This window comes from Balaenoptera ricei, chromosome 5, assembly GCF_028023285.1.
Source record: "Balaenoptera ricei isolate mBalRic1 chromosome 5, mBalRic1.hap2, whole genome shotgun sequence".
NCBI classification, from domain to species: Eukaryota; Metazoa; Chordata; class Mammalia; order Artiodactyla; family Balaenopteridae; genus Balaenoptera; species Balaenoptera ricei.
The window spans coordinates 59802890-59826288 of record NC_082643.1 but is presented as its reverse complement, the minus strand read 5'-3'; positions in this window follow the sequence as shown (position 1 = coordinate 59826288).

Below are 23399 nucleotides of genomic sequence, written 5' to 3'. Positions count from 1 at the left end.
TGAAAACTTCCTGCAAATTTGAGCCAGTAAAGTTGTGGGCTTTGGCACTATTACTAAGGGAGTAGGAAAGTACCATCAGCCAATAAAGGAAAAAAAAACAAAAACAAAACCCCAACAATCCTCACTTCATGCTTATATTGCAGCTGTACCTTAGCAAGGGTAAATTTTCTTCTACTACTGCTTGTTTGTGGTTTTCCAATGCTTTTTACATTTTCAGTTTTCCAATAATTTTTCAAGATTTTATATCTGCAACATGTGAGAAGTTTCAACTGATTATGTCCTAGACCACAACTGGTAGCCCAATTGGGAGAAAACATGAATAGCTGACAGTATAAAAAGCTCAAATACATAACAGTAACAAAAAGATAACCAAGCAAATAGAGAGCTGAGTATAATAAGTAAGCAAATACTTAGCAGACTAGGAAAACTCAATGAGCACTGGTCTATAAAATAATTGATTAGTATCACAAATGATGAAAAAATACAAATCAAAATAATTTTAAGCTTTATCACACTCATTACTTTTAAGGGAAAAACCCTAAAACATCTGACAGTGTTAGAGTTTGCAATGATATAGAGAAAAACTGCTGTCAGGGTCTAATGGAGAAGAATGACAGGATCTGTTTCTGGACAGTAGTTATCTCTAGTGAAAATTGAAGGTAAGGGAGATGTAAATAGAGGTCCTCTACAATTCCTAAAGTTTCTAGTATTAAATTTTGAAAAAAAATATGAGAAGCCAATAGAGAAAAATATTTTTTGGATCTTTGTTGTAGTTTTATTTACTGTGTTTTTGTTGTAAAATAGGTTTCATGGTTGATCTAAAAGTTTATTACCATAATTCCTGGGAAGAACTGGGAAGCTGACTCCAGCTGTGATTCCACAGAAAAGAGTTAAGTAATATAATCAGACCAGACTGTACTACAGAGTGATAGGTAAGTTCATGTTTATGTCAGAATATAATACCAAATGGCCATATTGGTCATGGTGCAGTTTCAAAATTTTTAGTACTCCTTCTTTAGATGAGCTAATTTCTGTCATAGGTAAGTGGATTCCATTCAGGAATCCTCTATTCCTTTTGTAGACCTTTAAGGAAGCACTCATGCTTAAGAGGATCATCATCACTCACTCAGATGTTGATATCAGCATTAATTAAGGGATAGTTTGTATTTGCCTTATAGTATGCAAATTTAGCCGTAAGTCAGCCTTGTAATGAAACTGAAAATCTGAATATATGCCATCTAAAATAACTATTATACTAGTGTGTCAAGTTGAGAACAGCACTAATAAAAACCAACTCTAGTTACCCACACTAAACTCCATCTAACATTTTTTTGGCTGCTTCCACTTCCTGACTTTCTGATTATCATCTTTATGAGGACTTGACCTACTAAGTAAACTACCTGACTCAATTCCCTGTCTCTGAGTTTATTTTGGGGAGTACCCAAATTAAAACACCACTTTATGGTTTAGTTAATGGTTTCTGGACTCCCTTCTTCCAAGAATTAATTCTGGCCTAGTTCCTTTTAGACCCTAACTTCAAGCCAGAGAAAATGATCAGTGTTCTTATACAAGAAAGTTCCAGTACTCATAGCTTCAGTGTAAATTTCCAACTTTTAATCTTGATGATTTGATTTACTGATCTCATTTCAGTCTTCTTTTTTTTTCTAACTTCACAGTGTTTTAATTACATTTTGACTTATTTCTTCATGTTTCTCAATGTTTCTCTCTCTTTTTCATTATGATATCTCTACGAAAAAATCTGTCCAAATGACCCTGCCTTTTAAGTAAATCTTACAATTTATTTCAACTCAATAGTTCAACTGAACCAATCAACCCCATCGAGTTAAAAAGCAACAAAAAAACATGGTGGAATATCACCCTCTAGGAGAAGTTCCTTCTTCTCTCAGCTTGGTATAGATTCTTTTTTTTTTTTTTGGCCATGACACACAGCATGCGGGATCTTAGTTTCCCAACCAGGGACCAAACCCATGCCCCCTGCATTGGAAGCACAGAGTCTTAACCACTGGACCGCCAGGGAAGTCCCTAGATTCTTAAATCTTATGGTAAGTCAGCAGAAATTTAGTTTTAGTTTTTAATATTTAAGTGGATACCTCTTGTCAAAATAATTGTTAATAATTTTGAGATAAACCTTGACCCACTTCCACAATATGAAAATTAACTGCAAAACTGTTACACGTTTAACAACATGCTTTTACTTTTATGTATTCCAAATTATGTTTGTTTCTCCTAATATTTTAATGATGAAATATTAAGATCCCATATCACTACTAATTTCTACAGGAGTGCTCCCAATACAATAGCATTTAAAACCAAAAATGTCATAGTGATGAGAAGGAAAAAGAAGTCATATGTAATGTATTTGATAATTCTCAAGTCAAACTTAAACATTAAAAGAGATTAAGTTGATTATAATAAATTGGCAATATTAAAAGTGTGTGCTCCATAAAAGTGAGATGAATAATTATCTTATAAAAAAGGAAGAGAATGTAGAGATGTAGAGAAGTAGAAGTATTATTACATCTTTATTTAGTCGTGTACAGTCTGATCATTGTGGAAGAAATTGACATTTTATGTGTTATATAATTCTCAAATTTTCTAGAAAGTATTTTTGTAACCTTTTATTTTTATATAAATTCAAACTTATAAGATTATGAGAATTGCCTGTATGCCCTTTAACTATATTCACCAATAAATTCCATTTCCCCAGCTTTTTGTCTTATCAATCCTCTCTCTGTCTCTATATATCTCACTGTGTTCACAATTTGAATTTTCCTAATGAATATTAAGTCTAGCATCTTTTCATGTGTTTACCAGCAATACACACATCTTCTCTGTAAAGCGTTTGCTCAAATGTTTTACCCATTATTTATTGTGTTGTTCGCTTTCTTATTATTGAGTTTTGATATATCTTGATATATTCTTGATACAAGTCCTTTATCAGATATGTGATTTGCCAATATTTTCTCCCAGTCTGTTTCTTGTCTTTTCATTCTTCTATCACTGTCTTTGGAGTCACATGATTTTTTAAATTCTAATGATATGTTGTATTTTAGGTATAATGTCTTAGAAATCTTTGCTTACCTTAAGGACATAAAGATTTTTTTCCTATGTTTTCTTCTAAAAGTTTTACAAATAGTATATGTGAATGTCTTTTTATTTTTTCATCATGAATTTGCTGCATATCATGAAAAGATAATGCAATATTTCTCTAATATACAATTTGACTAATAGTATTCTAATGAGTGATATTTATTTCAAAAAGTTGTGTACCTTGAATTAAAAGAAGTTAATAAATGTAAAACTTTAATAGTGCAGCCTGGTTCATAATTGGCACAAAGTAGCATGCTATGCAATTAAATATGTTAATATAACTAAATTGCTTTAATAAAAGTGTGATTCGTAGTAAGTATATAATATAAAGATATTAGGAGACTGTAAACACATATCAACATATAATAATCATTATAAAATTTTTAAAAATATTATCCTTCTTTCATATTTGTGAATTCAGGATCTGTTTGATGATATTGGCATTTATAAATCTTTTAACAAATAAAAAGCTCACAGTAGAAACATCATTGGTCAGTTTAGTAATATAGAAAAACAGAGAGTAAAATCATTGGTACCATAGCAAAACTAGAAAATTGCTGATTATAAATTATTTTTTTAAATCTATGTAAAGAGCACTCTAATATTCCCAGTCTATATATATTTGGATGACTAAAATATCTACATTTTCTATGTTTCCTACCTTGCTTTTATTTAATAGTTGATTATACTTTGCTACAAAAATGTACTCATAAGGATGAATCACCTGAGGCTTTGAATAATGGAATAACTATAGCATTAAAGTGATGCTAAAACTGTCTTAAGTTAGAAATTAATTGATTGCTTTATAGACTTTATATCTAAATTGTCAGTGTTTTTATTATATATTCATTCCATTCACATTAGAATAAATAATATTAAAAATAAGAAGTGGACTTAGTTAAAATTTTTGAGGGGATTTTCAAAAGTAACTTTTTAAATTAAGTGTTTTAAACTATCTGGAGGCCTAGTGTAGCTTTCTCTGTTTATATTATATAGCCAAATGACCAATTCATTCACTCACAGTAACACTTTCAATGTGTGTGCATGTGCGTATTTTCACATTAAAAATATAGATAGATTTTGAAGTATTCTCTGATAGGTGTGGATGCAAAATCTACCACCAGTGACACAAATTTGGAGTCATAAAATATAAAGTATTTTCATTATATATTTGGTTTCCATTATATTCCACCACATTTCTCAATTTTACTTTTAAAAATTATTTACTTATTATGCGAGAATTCTCACGATGAATCACAAATACCCACATGTAAGAGATATAATGCCTTTCTGTTTTATATGCATGCAGCACGCATGCGTGCACACACACATATACACACACACACAACCTGATGACTGACACCTCTATATACAGCTCTAGAAAACTCTTGTCTTGTAGGATAAGGATTTTTTAACAAAAAAAAATGATAACTTATTTTGGATCTTTGATTAGAAAAAAGAAAATTAGCGAGAACTTTAGAAAAATGTGAACCAAGTCTCCTTGTTTTTAAAATATATTCATTGCTGTACTTACAGTATAGTTTATATATATATAAACACATATACATACACATATGTCAATATAAATAAGAGAGAGAGGGAGTGAGAGAGAAAAGAGGAAGAAAGAGAACAAATTATAAATTAATTAAGTAAATATACATCATTTAGGAAATCTGTGTATAATGGTTATTCAAAAATTATTTTTATAACTTTTCAAAAATATGACTTTTTCACACTAAAATATTTTGCAATTGAGAGTAATTCAGTGCTATATTTTTAAAAGAATAATATAAATATTTCATAAAACTTTTCATGTTTTTATAAATTAAATAATAATTATCATACATAACTTCTTCATAAAATTCTAGAGCAAAGCAAGGAACCAAATCTATATGCTTGCAAATAAAAAATGACATGTATATCCTATAATCAATGAAAATTTTAAGCAATTAAATTGCCTTTTTATAACCTTCATATGCTCAATCCCCTGATTAACCTTTTTTCTATCTCTAGTGTTAGCTGATTTTAGATTTATATATCTTTTGATGTGCTTATTACCCTATACCAAATGTTCTCTGACTATTTATGAATGTTAATGCTCTACGTTAGATCAGGAGGTGTTTTAAGTCAGATTTACTTTTCATTTATTCTCCCTTGTGTCTCTACATTGGTTACTGCAAGGATCAGACTAAAGTTTTAAATTAAAAAAAAAAGTGACAGCAAACTATGAGATATTGATTAAATTACTGAAGTGGTCTATTGAAAGCACATCATCCATAATTAGCTACATAAATTTAATTCACTCTGTATTTTCCTATTTATGTTTTTCTATGCTTGTTTACAGTGAAAACAGTAAAAAGTCATATAGCTATGCATAAAAGAAACTTGGAATCCAGAATTAATTGAGACTTGATACTTGATTTGTACCTCAATCCACTATTTGTTATAGGGAAAAGGGATGATTTTGTTGTAAAAGAAGGAAGACTATTACTATAAGTTTTACTGATTTATTTTGTAGGGGATTAGTATAATTTGCTGCTTTCTCCCTGGTAGATCTGTCTACCCTTAAAAGCCCTAACATCAAACCAACAATATTCTTGGAAGAAATTAGCCACTGATGTAATCACATTCAGGAAGAACTTCTTTCTCTGGAATCTTATTGTATTGTTCCGTCCCTAGCTCTCAAATGTAATTAAAATTATGTTTTTTGTAATTTACCAGATATTTCTGTGTGGCAACAGGAACACTGTCTTGCTTCTGTATGGTTAAACTGTTAGAAATTTAGTATAGTATACAGTATAGTATACTGAATTTTGTATAGTATAATTGAGTATGTATCAAATATATTTTATTGAAAGATTAACAAAAATTTTACTAATAAAATATTCTTATTACTCTTTGTACTAGTTAAAATTAACTGATTAAAATACATTTTATAGACCTACCAGAGGAAGGATAATAATGTAATATGTAGATAGTAATGTCATTTATCAGCCACAAAAGTGAAAGCATTGTGTGAGAGGAACACTTATGGAATTGTCCCAGTTTGTAGTTTTAAAATAAAAAACAAGTAGAATGATAGATACATTTCAAGAAGTTATAAATCCGAGAGTTTAGAACTACAATAATCTTTGATATAAAATATAAAAGATTCATTCAACTTTATTTGTGGTTAAGTACCACATGGTGCTCCATAATGAGTGGAAGGGGCAAAGCTTCACATATTTACCTTTATTAGGAAGTGGTAGGTTGGTGAAAGCAAAGGATAGCAGATGATAACTATTAATACTAAACATTATTTGAGGATAAAAGTAGGAATGGCACTGAAGCCTTTTTAAAATTTATTTACCTTGAGAAGATTCAGAAAATGTATTTTCTTATTTTTTATTTAAAAAAACACTATTTTTGTGATCTGCAACTTTATACTACTAATAAACATTTGGATATACTGGAAATGTCAGTCAATTTAAATTCAAATGACTCTAAGGTTTCAGAAAATTAAACTCAGGAATAAGTATAGATTAGTTTCTTCCAAATGATCCATTTTCTGTCTCTTTGCATAGAAATAGGCAGCATCAATGTAGTACTTTTTAGTGCCTTGTTACATGGACTCCTTCAAGGATTTAGTTGGTATTAGATTAGACATATGGCTTTCTGTATAAATAAAGGTGTTTGCCAAACTAATCAAATGGGAGCAAGTTCAGTATACTGGGAGTCTTTAAAATTATGTTTGAAGGAGTTAACCATTAAAATATTTATTTTTTGTCCTTAATCTTTCATCAAGGTTATTGGCTCTTTATAATTAATATTTGCTTTTCATTCATTAATAGCACACATGTCTTATAATAATGATAAGGACAACATTTTATAATATTTTGGAAAATTATCAGAAATAGTACTATCTTAATTTAAGATTAAGAAAGAAGATCCTTGTTTTTGGTCCCATCCTGCTATTTGTCATCAGTTTCTCTTTCTGTCTCTTCCTCCATGTAGTCTAGTATCCTCATGCAACCCAAGTGACATTTTATCTGGCCTGTATCTCCTCCAGCAAATTATATTGCTCTTATGTTTTAAATACTAGAGGAAACTACCAATCTGATAAACACATATTCAGATATAGTTAGTTACTATTTAATAAAGTATCCTTCAATGTATAGGAGTTTGCAAGGTTAAGAATTTTCCATTACAAGACAACAGCAATCACATCACTGTGATAACTATGAAAGTACTGAAATATTTCCAATCTATGTGATCAAAAGTTCCACTTTAGGGCTTCCCTGGTGGCGCAGTGGTTGGGAACCCGCCTGCCAATGCAGGTGACACAGGTTCGAGCCCTGGTCTGGGAGGATCCCGCATGCCTTGGAGCAACTAAGCCCGTGCACCACAGGTGCTGGGCCTGTGCTCTGGAGCCTGCGAGCCACAACTACTGAGCCCGTGTGCCACAAATACTGAAGCCCATGCACCTAGAGCCCGTGCTCCACAACAGGAGAGGCCACCGCAGTGAGAAGACCGCATACTGCACCAAGGAGTAGCTCCCCCTTGCCGCAACTACAGAAAAACCCACGTACAGCAACAAAGACCAAATGCAACCAAAAATAAATATTAAAAGAAAAAAGTTCCACTTTAAAGCGAAAATTAAATTCAAAGTAAGCAGAAGAAATGAAACAATGAAGATCAGAGTGGAAATCCATAACTTAAAACACAAAAACAAGAGAATAAAAGTCAGTTTTTAAAGATCAATAACATCAATGAACCAGGTAAATTATCCAGGTGGATCAAGAAAAGAGGAAAGATGCAAGTTTCCAGTAACAGAAACAAAGAGGTGCCATGATTATAGATATTAAGAATTAAAAATACAATAAAAAATATTACTAGTAATATTATGCCAACATATTTGATAACTAAAAGGAAGTGGACAAACTGCTCAAAAGATACAGAATGCCAAAGCACAGTCAAGAAGAAACAGACAGAAAAACTGCTCCTACATACATTTAGAAAATTTAATCTTTAGTTAAAACATGCCCTTAACGGAAACCTTAGGCCAGATGGTTTCACTAGTGAATTCTACTACACTTTTAAGGAAGTGATGATACCAATTCTATACAACTTCTTCTAGAAATAAAACAGTAGAGAATTCTCTTAACTTACTTTATAAGTCCTGGTATTACAAAATCAACAGAGATAATATAAGAAAACAAAAACACAGATTAATCCCTCTTGTAGACACACAGGAAAAATTCTTAATAAAATTGTAGCAAATATATGAAAACATAAATTTTTAGCAAATCAAATCTAGGAATATATAAAAAGATAATCAATCATGACAAAATGGAATTCATTTCACAGAGCTATAAGGTTGCTTTAACGTTTGAAAATCAACTAATTCAATTCACCATATTAATAGACAAAGAAAGTAAAACTATATGGTCATCTCAATAAATATATAAACAAGAGATAAAATTTAGTGGCTGAAAAAAAAAAGCTTTGTAAATTCGTAACAAAATGGAAACAGATAAATGGCATCTCTATATTTCTGACTGATAAATAGTTAATAGTAAAAAGCAATGTTTTTCCCTGAAGATCAAGAACAGATCAGGGATATCCATTCTCACCATTTCTATTCCTCTTTATATTGGATGTAATAACCATTTTTACAGAGAAAGAAAAATAAACAAATAAAATATCAATTAGACAGGTATAAGTAAAATAGTTTTTATTTGTAGACAACTGAAGACCTATAGGAAAAATTCTAAGGGCTCTACAAAAGAATTACTGGAACTAATAAGTGAGTTTATAAGCAAGGTCAAAAGATACAAGGTAAATCTAAATTATCAATGATATTTCTACATACTACATTAAACATTTGGAATTGAAATAAACATTTTAAATAGCATCAAAAAAGTGATATATTTAGATGTAAACTTTACAAAATATGTGCATAGGATGCTGCTGAGAAATTCTAAAATAAATTAAAGAAAAAAATACATGAAGAAATATACTATGTTCATTGAACAGAAGACTCAATATTGTTAAAGAAGTCAATTCTTACCACATTGATGTATGGACTGAATTAAATCCCAATAAAAAAGGAGATGGCTTTGTTTGGTATAAATTCACAATGTAATTCTAAAAATATATATGTACCTGGAAATGTCTTAAAATAGCTAAAGTAATTCCAAAAAGAAACAAACAAACAAACAATTTGGAGGATTTACCCTATCTGATTTCCAGATTTACTATGAAATCATAGTTACCAAGACTGTTTTCCTGGGACTTCCCTTGTGGCGTGGTGGTTAAGAATCCACCTGCCAATGCAGGGGACACGGGTTCAAGCCCTGGCTCGGGAAGATCCTACATGCCGCAGAGCAGCTAAGCCTGTGCACCACAACTACTGAGCCTGTGCTCTAGAGCCCGTGAGCCACAATTACTGAGCCTGCGTGCCACAACTACTGAAGCCCGCACGCCTAGAACCTATGCTCCACAACAAGAGAAGCCACCACAATGAGAAGCCCGCACATCGCAATAAAGAGTAGCCCCGGGGCTTCCCCGGTGGCGCAGTGGTTGAGAGTCTGCCTGCCAATGCAGGGGATATGGGTTCGAGCCCTGGTCTGGGAGGATCCCACATGCCGCGGAGCGACTAGGCCCGTGAGCCACAACTACTGAGCCTGCGCGTCTGGAGCCTGTGCTCCGCAACAAGAGAGGCCGCAAGAGTGAGAGGCCCGCGCACCGCGATGAAGACTGGCCCCCGCTTGCTGCAACTGGGAAAAGCCCTCGCACAGAAGCGGAGACCCAACACAGCCATGAATAAATAAATAAATAAATAAATTAAAAACAAAGAGTAGCCTCCACTCACCACAAATAGAGAAAGCCCGCGCGCAGCAACGAAAACCAAACACAGCCAAAAAAAAAAAAAAAAAAGACCATTTTCCTCATATCAGGCTAGAAACATAAAAATTAGAACAGAACAAAGTCCAAAAACACGACTTCTGATGATGGACATAACATTGGCGATGGACTGATTTTCAACAAAAAACCAAGTGATGCAAACTGAAAGAGATGCTTTCAACAAAAGTTGCTGAAACAATGGGTATGCATATAAAAAAAAATCCTTAACACTTAAAAACGTATAAAAAGTGTCTCAGTATGTTTCATAGACCTATGTAAGAATACTACTTCTTTAGGAACAAAAATAGGATAAAACTGTGTGACCTTGGCTTTGGTCAAGATTTCTTAAACAGCATACAAAAAAATACTGTATAAAAATTTATTTTCATCAAATGGACTTCATAAAAATTAAAACTTTTGCTCTTCGAAGATACTGTTAAGAAAATCAAAAGACAAGCTACATGTTTGAAGAAGCTATTTGCATATCATATAACTGATAAAGAACTTGTATCCAGAATAAGTAAAGAGCTTCTAAAACTTAATAATAAGACAAATAACCCAATTAAAATGGGCACAAGCTTTACAGGCATTTAACCAAAAAAGATACCCCAATGGCAAGTAAATACATAAAAAAATGTTGAACATCATCAATCAATACTGAATTAAAACTGAAACCATAATGTGGTGTCACTAAGTACACAAAATGGATACAAGTTTAAATGCTGAAAATATCAAGTATTTGCAAGGTTGCAGAGCAAATATAAAGTTCACACAGTGCTGACAACAATGAAAAATAAATAAATATACAGCCGCCTTGAAATAGTTTGGCACTTTCTTAGAAGGTTAAACCTACACGTATCAGACGACCCAGCTGTCCCACTCCTAGGTATTAACTAAGTATAATAAAAATATTCAATACAAAGATTTGTACTCAACTGTTCCTGTTGACAAAATTTATTAACGATAGCCTTAGTTAGAAGCAACAAAAGGATACATTAACTGGAATACTGATTGATGAGTTAATTTGGTATGTCTATACAATAAATATTGCTCAAAATTAAAAAGAAGAAATTATTATTATCACAGCAACATAGACAAATCTCGAAAGCATTATTCTTAGTGAAAATGTCTGATACGGAAGACTGCATACTGTATCATTCCATTTGTAACAAATTATATAAAAGGCAAAACTATATTAACAGAAAGCAATTGATTGGTTTCCAGTTGCTGGGCCAGGGGACAGTAATGATAATATTCTGTATCATGATTATGGTAGTGGTTATGCAACTGTATATATCTCTCTAAAATCTTGGAACTGATCACTTAATAGAAGTAAATATTCTGTGTGCAATAATGCTATTTGAAAACAAATGAAAAATGTTCATAAATTAAACTTCATAATTCAAATGAAGATATTGTTAGAACTGATGAAAAAACAAAACTCAACTATATGATATCTGCAAAAAATGTGCTTTAAATTTAAAGATAAAATGAATCCTGTGTGGATCATATAAAGAATAAGAATGAGAAGAAAGGCATGATTATATAAATATCAGATTAAATAGTCTTCAAGACATGGGGTATTAAAGAGATTGAGAGCAACATTTAATAATGATAAGAGGTAATTCATTGGGAAGATATAAGCTTCACATGTAGGTTAATATAAGAGCTCAAAAATATATGGCAAAACTTGACAGATATAAAGGGAGAAAAAGCCAATTCCAAAATCATAGCTGGAGATTTTATCATCCCTCCTCAGCAGTTAAAAGAACAATTATACAAACATGTACAAACATCTATTTAATTTGAACAATATTACCAATCCCTTTGAATTAACTGATATTTATAGGACACTAAACATTCTTTTCTGATGTACGTAATATGTTCTCCCCATGCTGGGCCGTAAAACCAATTTTAATAAATTTGAAAGGACCAAAATCATATGGAGTAAACTGACCACAGTGGAATTAAATTAGATAACAATAAGCATACAGGAAAAATCCACATATTTGAAAATTTTTAATATAATTCTAAACAATCAAAGGCTAAATAAATATATATTCCATTTTTTAGGTTGAGTAGTTTCTAATGTATAAATTATGCAATATTTAAATATACTTAGCTGTCATGTGTTTTATAATGAAATATTTTTTAAAAGATGAAGAAGTGAGTTGAATTACTAACTTTCTTATTCCTATACTTGGCAAAAACTATAAAGTAAAATCCAGGCACATTTTATCACTATCAATGTAAATGGAACAACATGGTGATATAATATTCAAAACACTTTGGCCAAACTATGAAATACATTTTCTGGCACACTGTAGCAAAATGCTGAAACCTATTCCTAAAAGCAATGTTGAGAAATAAGTTTACATAGATTAAAGATCATTTCAAGAAAATCAAACTGGGAATCTGGAGGAAATAAACTGAAAATATAATTGAACAGTTTAAGTAAAAATCCTCAATTATAATCCAGTTCAAAAGATCTTACATATTACTGCAGCATCTCAACCACATACTGAATAGTCACCAGGTACTGTCATATTCCAAAATAATTTCCATTTAGGATAATAATGTACAGTACTAGTAGTAGAACACTGATGTCACTGATAGAGAAAGGGAAGGAGAGAGGAAAGAGGAGGGGAGGAGAAAGAGACATGGTGTATTAGTCTGGTTTCTCCAGAGAAACAGAACCAACAGGATGTGTGTTTATGTGTGTATGTACATACATATACACATACATGTATACATATACACACATATAATATGTACATATATATGTGTGCACATATGTATGTACATATCTGTATCTAAATCTATGTCTCTGAGATTATTTTAAGGAATTGGCTCAAGTGATTTTGGAAAACGACAAGTCTGAAATCTGTAGGGCGCTTGGTACGGAAAAGTTGATGTTGCAGTTTAGAATCCAAAGGCAATTTGGAGGCAGAATTTCTTCTTCCTTGGAAAGCCTCATTCTTTTCTTTGAAGGCCTTCAACTGACTGCATGAGGTCAACTTATACTATGGAGGATTAATCTGCTTTACTCAAAGTCAGCTGATCTAAATGCTAATCATCTAAAAAATCATCTAAAAGACCATCTAAAAACAGATGGTCTTTTAGACCAGTCTAGATGGTCTTTGACACATAAATTAACCATCACACACGGGAGAGAAATTTGGTTAAGAGAAAAATAAAACCCAATTGAAGAACAGAATAAAATATTATTTAATTGTTTTTTTATGCTGGAATAACAATAAAATGTGCATCTTTTAAAATGTTAAATAATGATGCATTTTATTAAATATGGTACATTAAAATAGAAAGTTATAGCTAACAAATGGATTTAAAAAAACAGCACTACTTATTTAACAATATCAATAACAAGGGAGAGTAATTTCCATGTTGAAAACCAAATTACAGGCAGGGAGGACAGACTTGAGATCATCATAGACAATACAGAGAAAATATAACTAAAATTTAAATAAGAAAGGAAACAAAATCTATAGAAGAACCATAAAGACAAATCAACAACACATACATTTCTCTCAGGACTTGAGAACCTAAATAAATAGAACAGAAAGTTTATACTAAACTAAAATGGAAAAACATTTCCCTCCATTGGAAACTCCAATGAGAGAACTATTTCAAGTCAAAGGGTATATCTCACAATAAGGAAGCAGTGAAAAAACTGATATTAAAATATACCCTCACTATACTTCTGTTGGTCAAAAATAAAGACTTCTTTTTTTTGGCTTCCAAAGAAGTGGGGGGAAAAAAGGCAGCTCAACTAAAGTGGAGAAAACCCAGACTTTTCTTTTGATGTTTTACAACTGCTTTTAAAGCCAAATAAAGTTAAAGCAATATCCACAGTCTTGAGTGCGAAAGATTATATAATCTTGCATCATACTTTCAGTCATATGTTCATTTCTATGGTCAACAGCCACTTATTGCCAAAAAATTAGAGTTCCTGGTAACTTGAATATGTATTAAATTTCTCTGGGGGAAAAATCTAGTGTCAAACGTAGGTAAGAAAGTAATCAAACAAACCAAAATAATAATAATAATTGAGGGTGAGTATCAGTTTCTATTCCAATATATTAATGACTTTGTTTATAATTATAGAAAAAGAATAAAAGATAAAATACTTTTAAGTATTAATACAGTAACAGATTTGAAAAATCTGGATTTATGGGAGAAGGGATATCTGAGAAAAGAGAAGAAGATAACCATCCATTTTTCACAGAGGCAAGAATATTTATAAAGTCTATAAGCATAATATTTTATAGCACTTTAACCTTGAAACATTTATTCAGGAACAAGCTCTTTTTATGTTGGAGAATTTAGCATTAATACCATTTGATGATTTTCTATTTTCTTATAATATTTATATATTGCTGATTTTAAAATAAGCATATTTATTTTAAAATCAGTTATTTTTTATAAAAAATCAAACTTAATATTTTCCATTCTGTTATCATATATTAATGAAAGTATTATGTAAATAGTGGAAAAGACCAAATGGATGATGGTAGAGTAAGAAATGCCACAAATCACGCTCTCCATGGAAACAATAATTCAGCAAGCAAGAATCATCAGAATCAACTATTAATTTTAGAATCGTGGAGTCCAGTCAAACACTTGCAGCATTAAGGGACTGCTTAACAAAGAAAGAATCTGGTAAAATTTCATTACTTTCAGCATTTACTGTAGCAGCCACCACCTTCCAGGCCCCAGGTAGGTAGCCATGGGGGCTTTGGCCTGCATTTCTGGTACAGTTTGCTGGTTCTGGGTTGGACAATAAGGACCTTATCCTCCAAGGATCAGGGTTGTGTGTTTTGAAATGCCTAGTGGTTCACCAAGGGGCCAGTGCAGGGAATAGCCATTGTTTCTGTCCCCTCTGTCTTAAGTAGCTTTCCTGATGGTACCTGTTAGAGGGAATTTAAAGAGATAGACCACTTCCTCCCCACCCCCCCACCCCTTTCCTTATGTTAGGTCACTGGCTGACTATAGAGGTAAGAAGAGAGACCATTGGCCATACAGAACATGGAAAATAGTCCTTGCCAAAGTAATTTGGAAAAGTCACTGAAAAAATGGAATACTGCAACTCTCTATTGGTAACATAAGCAATCACTGGGAAAGAGGGAGAATCTGATTTCCAGAGTTATCACATTATGTTATTCAAAATGTCCAGTTCTCAACAACAACAAAAACAATTACAAATCACAGAAAAAAAACAGGAAACTACAGCCCATTCACAGGTAGAACATAATTAACAGAAAATATCCAAGAGGAAGCCCATATATTGGACATCCTAGACAAGAACTATAAATTAACTCTCTTTTTAAATATGCTCAGAGGATTGTTGGAAACCATTAACAAATAAAGGAAGGCAAAAGAATGGTGTACAAATAAGTAGAGAATATCAATAATGAAAATAGAAATTATATAAAGCAAACAGAAATTTGGACCTGAAAATACAATAGCTGTAATGAAATTTTCATTTAGAGGGGTTCAGCAGCTGACTTGAGCAGGTAGAAGAAAGAATCAGTAACCTAGAAGATATGACAATTGAAATCACATAATCTGGGACTTCCCTGGTGGTGCAGTGGTTAACAATCTGCCTGCCAATGCAGGGGACATGGGTTCGAGCCCTGGTCCTGGAAGCGCCCACATGCCGCAAAGAAACTAAGCCCATGCACCACAACTACTGAGACTGTGCTTTAGAGCCTGCGAGCCACAACTACTGAGGTCGCGTGCCACAACTACTGAAGCCCACGTGCCCAGAGCCTGTGCTCCGCAACAAGAGAAGCCACTGCAATGAGAAGCCCGCGCATCACAACGAAGCGTAGCCCCCGCTCGCCGCAACTAGAGAAAGCCTGCACACAGCAACAAAGACCCAACACAGCCAAAAATAAATTAAAAAAAAAAAAAGGTAAATTAAGAAAAAAAAAAAAAGAAATCACATAATCTGAGGAGCAGAAAGTAAAAGAAGGAAGTAAAATGAATAGAGCTTAAGGTACCTGTGGAACACCATACACACCAACACACTCATTATGGAAGTTTTATAAGGAGAAGAGACAAATAAAGTAGCAGAAAAAATATTTAAATAAATAATGCCCCAAAACTGCCTAAACTTGATGAAAATCATTAATTTACATACTTAAGATCAAGGAACTTCAAGGAGGATCAGCTTAAAGGCAACCACCCTGCAACATATTATAATCAACCTGTTAAAAGCAAAAGACAAAAAGAAAATCTTGAAAGCATTAAGACAAAAGTGACTCATCAAGTGCAAGAAATTCTCAATAATATTAACAATTAACTTTTCATTATAAACCATAAAGGCCAGGCGGCAGGAATATACATTTACAGTGCTGAAAGTAAAAACCAAGAATTCTATATTCAACAAAAGTATCCTACAAAAATGAAAAAAAAATTAAGACATTCCCAGATATACAAAAGCTAATAGAGTTTGATGCTATTGGACATGCCCAACAAGAAATGTTAAATTGAGTCCTTTAGGATGAACAAAGAGGATACTAAGTGGTAGCTCAAAGCCATTTGAAGAAATAATCCTTACACAGGTAAATATAAAAACTAGTATTATTGTAATTTTGGCTTGTAACACCTTTTGCATTTCCTATATGCTTTAAAATACATAAAATAATAATTATTGATTTACATTAATGGGAATGCATTGTACAAAAGCAATTTGTAACAACAACAACATAAACGGGGAGAAAAGGGCTGGACAGAAACACAGTTAATACATTCTATTAAAGTTAAGATTTTATTATGTCAAACTAGATTGGCATAAATTTAGGATGTTAACTGTAATCCCCATGGTAACCACCAAGAAATAAAAAGTATACAGAAAAAGAAACAAAGATGGAATCAAAACAGTACAATAGAAAAAACTGAAGCACAAAGAAAGAAGAATTGGAGAAACTGAGGAACAAACCACATAAAGATAAATATAGAGAAAACAAATAACAAAATAGCAGAAGTAATTCCTGCATTATCAGTAATTACTTTAAATGTAAATAGATTAAACTTACTATTAAAAGACAGAGACTGGAAGAAGGGATTGAAAACAATGATCAAAATTTATGCTGCTTACCAGACACTCATTTTAGGCTCAAAGACACAAACAGATTTAAAGTGAAAAGATGAAAATGATATTCCACAAAAATAACCAAAAGAGAGCTGGGGTGGATATACTAATATCAGACAAAACAGACTTTACATCAAAAAATGTTACAAGAGACAAAAAAGAACATTTAATACTGAAAAAGTATCAATTAATCAAGAAGATATAACCACTATAAACATAAACACACAAAACAACAGAGTCCTAAAATATATGAAACAAACCTGACAGGACTGAAGGGAGAAATAACTCGTTTTTAAATAATAATTGGGAGTCTAAAATACTTCACCTTCAATAGTGGATATACATCTTGGCTTAAGCTCAATAAGAAAATAGAGGACTTGAATAACATTATAAACCAATTAGACCTAAAAGGACTATACAGAGCACTCTACCCAACAGAATATATATTTTTCTTAAGTCCACATGCAACATTCCAGGATGGACCATATATTAGGCTAAAAAAGCAATTGTCAATAAACTTCAAAAGATTGATCACACAAAGTATCTTTTCTGGCCACAATGGAATACAGAGGAATAATGGAAGAAAAACTGGAAACTCCACAAATACCTGGAAAATTAACAAAATATTCTTAAGCAACCAATTGGTCAAAGAAAAAATCACAAGGAAAATTAGAAAATACTTTGAGATAAATGAAGGCAAAAACTCAACATTTGAAAACTTATGGGATGCAGCCAAAGCAGCATTAGAGGGAATTTTATACTGGCAAATGGCAAATGCTTATATTAAAAAAATAAGAAAGGCCTCAAATCAACAACCTAATTTTAAACCATAATGAATCAGAAGAAGAGCAAACTAAAGCCAAAGTAGCATAAGGAAGGAATAATAAAGATTACAAAAGAGATAAATGTAACTGAGATAAGAAAACAGTAGAGAGAAATGACAAAACCAAAACTTGGTTCTTTTAAACTATAACAAAATTTCTCTGCAGAATGACTAAGAAAAAAAAAAGAACAAATAATTAAACTCAGAAATAAAAGTATTGACATTAATACCAACCTCATAGAAATTTAAAGGATTATAAGAGAATTATATGAATAATTGTACACCACAAAATTAGACAATCTACATGAAGTAAACAAATTCTTAGAAACACACAAATAGCAAAACTGACTAAAGATGAAATAACAAGACCTATAACAAGTAAAGACCTATACAGTAACAAACCTATAACAAGAACAGAGATTGAATCCATAGTCAAACACGTTTAAACAAGGAAAAGTCCAGGACCAGATGGACTCACTGGTGAATTCTATTAATCATTTAAAGAAGAATTAGCACCAATCCTACTCCAACCCTTTCAAAAATCAGAAGAGGAGAGAAAACTTCCTAACACATTCTAATAGTCCAGCATTACTCTTATACCAAAGTTATACAAAGATACCACAAGTAAACTGGAGGTCAATATCCCTTATGACTATAGACCAAAAAATCCTCAACAAAATACTAGCAAACTTAATCTAATAGCACATTAAAAAATTATACAACATGACCAACTCAGATTTACCCCAGGGATTCAAGGGTGGTTCAACATAAGAAAATCAGTGTAATACATCACATCTATTGAACACATTTTTTAAAGCCCAAAATTATCTCAATGGATGTAGAGAAAAACATTTGGCAAAATCCAATACCCATTATTATAAAAACGTTCAGCAAACTGGGTATACAAGGGAATTCCTGAGCATGATACAGACATTCTTCAAAGACCCAGAGTAAACATCATGCTCAAATGTGAATGACTGAAATCTTTGCCCATGGGATCAGGAACAAGACAAGGATTCTCACTTTCACTACTATCCAACACCATACTGGAAGTTCTAGCCAGGGCAATTAGGCAAGGGAAAATTGTTATCCAAGTTGAAAAAAAAGAAATAAAACTATATCTATTTGTAGATGACATGATTTCATATGTAGAAAATCCCAAAGAATACACACACACACACCCCCTACTACAGCTAATAAGCAAATTCAAAGTTACAGAGTACAACATTGATACACTAAAATCAGTTGTGATTTTATATGCTAGTAATGAACAATCTGAAAAGGAAATAAAGAAGATAATTCCATTTAAAATAGCATCCAAAAGACTAAAATACCTGGAATAAATTAGCCAAGGAGATTAAAGACTTGTACAATGAAAACTACAAAATATGCTGAAGTTATTAATGAAGATAATTAAATTAAAAGGTATCCCATAAGCAGTGACTGAAAGATATAATATTAAGATGGCAATACTCTCCCATGCAATCTACAGATTCATTGTAATCACTGTAAAAACTGAAATTGCCTTTTGTTTTTTCAGAAATGAAAAAGCCTATCTTTAAATTTACATGGAATTGCTAAGGGGTACAAATAGCCAAAGCAATACTGAAAATGAAAAAAACAAAGTTGGAGGACTCACATTTCCTGATTTTAAATCTTGCTACAAAGCTACAGTAATCAAAATAGTGCTGTATTGACATAAGGATAGACATATAAAGCAGTAGAATAGAATTGGGAATCCAGAAAAAAACCAAACCTTTATGGCCAATTGATTTTTGACAAAGGTGCCAAGACCATTCTATGGGGAAAAAATAATCTCTCGAACAAATGATTCTAGGACAGCTGGATAACCAAAAGAATGAACCTGGATGCCTACCTCACTCCATACACAAAAATTAGCTCAAAATGTACCAACAACCTAAATATAAGAGGTAAAATTTTAAAACTATTAGAATAAAACATAGGGATAAATCTCATGACCTCAGATTTGGCAGTGGATTCTTTGATTTGACACCAAAAGCATGATCAACAAAATAAAAAATAGATAAACTGGACTTCATCAAAATTAAAAACTTTTGCACATCAAAGAACGATATCAAGAAAGTGAACAAATAAACTGCAGAATGGAAGAAAATGCTAGCAAATCATGTATCTCATTAATATCCAGAATATATAAGAACCCTTACAACTCAACAAAAAAAGAACATGGGCAAAGGGCTTGAATAAACTTTCCTCCAAAGAAGATATACAAATGGCCAACAAGCACATGAAATGCAAATCCAAACTACAAGATGATGCTACTTCACAACCACTATGATATCTTGAAAGTAAGTACCGGCAAGGATATGGATAAATAGGAACATTTGTAAATTGTTAACAGGAATGTAAAATCATGCAGCCACTGTGGAAAACAGTTCAGCAGTTCCTCAAACTGTTGAATATAGAATTACTATATGACCCTGCAATTCCACTCTTAAGTATACAGCCAAGAAAAATGAAAATATATGTCCACACAGAATCTTGCCAGTGAATATTTATAACAACATTATTCATAATTCAGTGGATGGGGCTGGGGTGGGTTGGGGAGTGACTACTTAGTAGATAAGGGATAGTCTTCTGGAGTAATGAAAAAGTTTCAAAACTAGAAAGAGGTGGCATTTACACAGTATTGTGAATGCACTAAACCTCACTGAATTGTACATCTTAAAATGGCTAAATATATGATTATGTTCATTTTACCTTGATAAATTAAAATGGACCTTTGCAGCACACACACACACACACACACACACACACAGATACACACACATTCACATGTAAAATGAATGAAGTAACAAATATCCAACAGTCATTTTCTGGGTGAGAATAATCTGTCAAAAATCCTTTGGTTTCCTTGAAAATACACTGGAATGTATTAATCACAACAAGAACCTATGTCCAGTATCATGAAAGCTAATACGCACATCCCATGGGTGTAGCTTGCACTACAACAATCACTTTAAAAAAAAAACAAAAAAACAAAATTCTTAGTGATACAAAGAAACTTCCAAAAAGAAGGCATGAGGGAGAGAAAGGGGAGGGGAGAAAGGGAGCAAGAGAGAGAAAGATTGAGATTGAGATTTAATTTATTGGTGAATATTAAAAGAAAATCAGATGTTTTGAACAAGGAAAGTGTGTTCATGGTGTCTAGAATGCTCTTGAATATAGAACATCAAAGTTCCAGCTCTTCTTAAAATTGGGGGCCCCTTTTCTATTATGTTTCCTGATATACAAGATTTAAGTTGTATTAGTTTTGATTCACTGTGACTGAAAGAGCTAAAAAAAAATCCTTGTTATTAAATTCAATGCCTAACATTCAGTTTTGCTTTTCTTTATTAAATACAGTTGGAGCACCTATTCTGAGCTAAGCATATGGTAGGGTCTAGAGATAGAGTGCTAATCAAAAAGAGCAGGTATCTCGAAGAAATGATGGTAGTGGGAAAGCAAACAATGGATAAGTAAATAAATACTTTTCGGAGAATATTAAGATTTATGAAGAAAATAAAATAGGGTGATAAGCAAATGAGAGGATGGTGAGAGAAAATCTTCTGATAAAATGATGTTTGAGAATGTAGAGAGCAAAACAATTTCAGACAAGTGGATGTCAGACAACTTTAGAGTACTTAAGCAACTGGAGGAAACTTTTTAAAATTAAAGCACCTTAAACAAGAATGCTATAAGATGAGGCCAGAGAGGTATACAGGACAAACTTATAACACCTTAATATTGACAGTGTTGAAAATTACATAAACCCTGTGACAATGGAAAATCTTCCCACCTGTTTGTGCTCAAAGAACCTGCTTTCGGCAAACAAACGCCCTTCCCCATGTGACTTAGATAAAACGGAAGACAAGACCGGACACAGACCTCCAAATTCTCATTCTTAACCTCATAAATAGCGGAACTATTCGTATGCACTGATCAATCAGAACAATATGCCCATTAATCTGACTTGATGAAACCACATCAAGGTCTTCTCTTTCCAAGTCCTTGAACTTTGACATACTTTCAGCCTCAATCAATCCAGAGATCCAGAGAACAGGCTGACCTCAGGGTAAAACACTTGCTAATCTACTGTCTGATCACCCCTCCTCCAACCATTCATTGGTTTTCCAGACTAAGTTTTTTTAGCCTTCAATTATAAAGGAAAAATATTTTTATGCTTGACCTCTGAGACATTTGCAGATCCTTTAAGACACCCATTATACTCAGGTTAAGATGAAGGGTTGTAAAATTTAAGGGGCTTCAGCCTAACACCCTACCTAGTCTGTGTTAATTAATGCAGTTTTTTTTTTTTTTTTTTAAAGAGCCTGAGTGTGGTGACTAAGAAATAAGACTTTGAAATTCACCTTGGAAGAAACAGAAAAAGGTGTTTATCTTGCTGAAAGTTAAACTGCTTCAACCACAAGAGATATATAATTTCATGGATGCGTAACAAAAAAATCAAAATCTAACAGTTAAGTATCTAAGAATTGATACATACTCTCAATAAATATTCAGAGTTCTGACTTTTCAAATTTACAATAGAACATGAAATCTATCTGTGCTACTTATAATACATTTCTATTTTATTCATGGTATTTTAAAATTATTTTTGAAAGCTATACCAAATTAAGTTATCATTGTACTTCTTCAGTTCAAACAGGTTTAGAATGATACTTTACAGAGTGAAGTAACAGATAATTATCGGTGGTTTAAGAGCATATCAAATGGTTTCCCTTTAAATGTTTTAATACACATAAAATCAAAGCCATATATTATATCTCTTTATAGTTATTATAAATATATTATTTATGTGATTTATATATATATGAATTATATAATATATATACATATATATATAATTATGTAAATATAATACAACTACATTCAAAGCTCTATAAATATGATCTGGGGTATTTTGGTTTTTTTTTAATATCTAGCTAAGTTAAAGATGTAAAGAAACAACCAAAACAAGTTTACTAATCCTTTGTTTTTTGTTACATCAGTGAGTGTGATGAGATATTAATACGGAATTGCTTTCATTATGGCAATATATTTGTCAGTTGCAATAGGAAGACCACACACAGATAAAGAAGAACCTTTATCTTTGGCCAAAAATCCAGGTCTGATGTTACATTATTGTTGTTGTTGTAAATATTACACTCATTTGAAAAATAAATGGAAGTGGACCAAATGTGTAGACTTGTTTTAATTCAAAACTCTCATATTAGATCATTAAAATATACATACATATATATGTGTATCTATGTGTATATATATGTTAAGTGTGTGTGTGTATATATATACACTTTTCAGTGGCTTAAGCCTGGTGGAATAAGAGAAGCCACACAAAAATCAGAGACACCCCCTTAAAATCATGCTCTCTGGAAATGGCTGAGCTTCTTTGTGGCTTTAAACAACAATAAAAAAATAAATGAAGAA